Source organism: Rousettus aegyptiacus, unplaced genomic scaffold (genome assembly GCF_014176215.1).
Source record: "Rousettus aegyptiacus isolate mRouAeg1 unplaced genomic scaffold, mRouAeg1.p scaffold_m13_p_6, whole genome shotgun sequence".
NCBI classification, from domain to species: Eukaryota; Metazoa; Chordata; class Mammalia; order Chiroptera; family Pteropodidae; genus Rousettus; species Rousettus aegyptiacus.
Genome location: NW_023416309.1, coordinates 56,689,451 through 56,692,836, shown reverse-complemented (window position 1 = coordinate 56,692,836; position 3,386 = coordinate 56,689,451). Strand labels below are relative to the sequence as shown.

The following is a 3,386-nucleotide window of genomic DNA, read 5'->3' as shown; positions in this document are numbered from 1 at the left end:
TGTGTATTCCTACAAACAAGGATGTTCTGCCACATAAGTAAAATTCAACCAAAAATAATCAGGAAATGGTCATTGAGGTAATGCTGCGGCCTGATCCTGACAGTCTCCGAGCTTTTCTGACCATCCCAATCGTGGTTTTTGTAGCAGAAGGACCCAGTTCAGAATCACATGCTGAGCTGTGTTATTTCTCTCGGCTCTCGCGGGCCAGTCCTGGATTATCGTGACGTTGACACTTTAACGACCGCGGGACAGTGATGCTGTGGAAGTTTTCTCCATCTGGGTTTGCTGTTTCCTCATGACCGAGCTCACACAATGTGCACGTGGCGAGAACGCCCCAGACGCGACACCGTGTTCGCTTGGACCCCGTCACGTGGCACACGGTCTCGTTGCTGGCACCGCCGACTTCGGTCTGTGGATAAGACGGCATCCGCCAACCTCCTCCATCGCAGAAGCTCTTTTTTCACTTGTAGTTAATAAGTATTTTGTGGGGAGGTATTTTGAAACTATGTAGTCATCCCGTTCCTCATCATACTTTCAAAGTATTCATTCACAAATTTATATCTGTACAGACTCATGGTTTCCTATTTTAATCAATGGGTTATAATTCATTCCTAAAATTAGTTCAGTCCTCAAATTGTACCAGATCTGGCCGGTGAGGACCCCTTCAATCTGGTTCCTGGGTCCTTTTGGCACGTCCTCATCATTCTTCATGCACTTTCTTATTTTGGGCACAAAAAGAAATTCCAAGTTCATTTTGTTCTTTCTCTGTGCCAGCTGTGGAGTGGGCCATCTCTCCAAGGAGCCCTGGTTTCTCCCGGTGAAGAATGGTATTTAGAAACCAACATCTGGGTGCCAGATGCGCTCAGTGCTCCTGAGGTAGCCCCGTTTCCGAGCGCCTTCGGCGGGCAGGGCTAGGGAGTAAGGGCACAAAGGCGCACACACATTTACACTGATGTTTTTTCCGTATCGATCCCTACATATTTAAAGCCGTATGTTCACGCCAGCACTCATGGGGGTCCAGCTTTTCCTTCTCTTCATGCTTGTGACTTCCTTCCCAGACGATGAGAATGCTCTTCTCCTAACGTAGGTGCTCGTCACCGAATCGGAGCCCCGCGTGAACACCCTCGCACTCACACTGGCACTCTTCCTCAGCCTGCCTCTGCCCTCCGTGCCCTGCCGTGACACCCTGCCCTGGGCGGCTCCCTTCCCGGGCGTGCGGACGCCCTGCTTGACCCCAGTCCTGTGCAAAGCCCCACTCTGGGCCGCTGCAGCCCCGCCTCGTCCACCGCCGGTGCCCGCCTTGCCCGAGGCCACTGACCAGCTTCTGCGACAGGCTCCTCGCAATCTCTTGACCCGTCCAAACGGCCTGAGCACGTTATCATGACCTAAGCGGATGTCATCCCTCAGTGTTCTTCCGGGCTCTGCATAGTCTCAGGAAGCGGAGGTGTAACGAAGCCTCTCAGCATGGCCCGAGGGAGGCGGTTTGCTCCCCGGCCCCGCCTGGCCCGGGTGACCGAAAGCCGTCACCGGCTACACGTGTGACGGGGATGTGAGCGAGCAGCTGACCACACGCACTGGGGGGCCTGCGCTGGGGGCTCTGCCCCCTCACAGCTCTCGCCATCAAAGGCTGCCTTTGCACGAGGCACCTTCACTTAGGTGCTGCCGAAGACAGACGTTCCGGAGTGTCCCTGTCACGTGTGCCGAGAAGCAGAACGGCGCGCCCTGCTGCTGCCACCCCCAGCGGCTGGGACCTGCCCCGGTCCTCAGGAGTGCCGTCCAGAGACGAGGGAATGGGAAGGGACGGGGCCTCTGTGGAAGAGTTTTCTCGACCGCACACCTAGTATTTCGCATATAACTAACGATGCCATTGTCTTCCCTCGTCAAATGCCTGAAGGTGAAACTGAGCGAACTGAATGTATCGAGGAAAGTAATTATAATTTTAATTGTGAGATCATCCCATCTAAACTGGAAATGATTAAAAGCAGAGTCTGTGCTCATAAACATTTAATACTCTATACTAATTTTAATTTTATGCCTACGATAAAAACGGTGTAACTGCGCGGTCTTGTGTTTGAAAGGTTCCGAAACGCCCGGGCTGGGGCTATTACATTTTTGGCTCCCTCACGCTTACTCGGAAGGATGTCACCGCTCCGTGTTCTTTTTCTTACGTTTCCACGACGATGATATGGTTGGGAGGAGAACTCGCCACGTTCTAGGAACTTAAATAAATAACGGCGAGAACGTTCTGGTTGCAGGTTCAAATCTGTTCCTGCAAAACCCAAGGTGTGAGTCTGTCACGGCGTTCGCAGGTTTTGTTTCCCAGGAATCACCTTTTATTCCGATGATGGTCACACGAGCTCCATCTCCGGAGGCTTCCAGGACGGAGCGTGTCTCCCAGCGGTGTCTGAGCGGTTCACACACCCGGAACATTCCAGTGACAGCAAGGCAGGGCCTGGAGAGCCCCCAGGTGCGCTTCGGCACCCAGCCACGTCAGGCAGCGATGCTAAAACGCCCTCCTCTCTCTGTTTTAAATATTTGTGTTAAGTCCCTCAAATCTGGATCATCAGAAGCTGGCGCTTCGTTTTCGGCCACTGGCGTCAGCTTGTAGGGGTTGTGGACCCGGCTGGCGGTGGGGCGCGCGCGCCCGGCATCACGACCAAGGTGTTTTCTGTTTCCTCGGGGAGCGGCCTGAGCGGACGGAGCGCAGGGAAGATGGTTCTCCATGCCTCCTCCCCGCAGATGGGAGCCACCCTCAGCCTCCGCCGCGCTCGGCCCACGGACCCGTCACGGCCCGCTCAGGTGCAGGCCCCTCCTTGACGCCGTTTCGATCGGCGCAGCTGGAAGCAACCCTCCCCTCCGCTGAAGACCGCCGGCCTCCCGGTGCCTCCCTCGCGGCCCTCGCGACCGACACGGGGTGATACTAGTCCCGTCCTCCATCACCTTTGTTATCTTAAGAGTGAGGACTCTGGACGCGGTTCCATGGTGTAGTGGTGAGCACGTCTGCTTTACACGCAGAAGGTCCTGGGTTCGCGCCCCAGTGGGGCCGCGGTCCATGGTCTGCGGTCAAGTCGCCCTGAACAAGCCCGATGTCTGAGCTCGGAAGCTAAGCAGGGTCGGGCCTGGTTAGTACTTGGATGGGAGACCACCTAGGAAGACCAGGTGCTGTAGGCGTAAATAATAATAATAATAATAATAATAATACATAATAATAAAAAGTGAGGAACCTGAGCTGTGGACAGTGTCCAGCGAGGAGAGGATGCGTATCACCCTCAAACTTCCCACGACCCTGGCTTGAGCGGCCTCAGCTTCTTTCTTCATCTGCAATCGCTACAACCTGGAGAGGCTGCGAAGAAACAGCTCAGGCCCGGATGTGACATGTGCCGGTT

The 3,386-nt window shown here is 54.8% G+C and overlaps 1 pseudogene; it reads left to right on the top strand.

Moving 5' to 3' along the window:
* Nucleotides 1-3,055: 3,055 nt before the first annotated feature.
* LOC118604875 lies at nt 3,056-3,171 on the top strand (annotated as a pseudogene).
* The last annotated feature ends 215 nt before the right edge of the window (nt 3,172-3,386 follow it).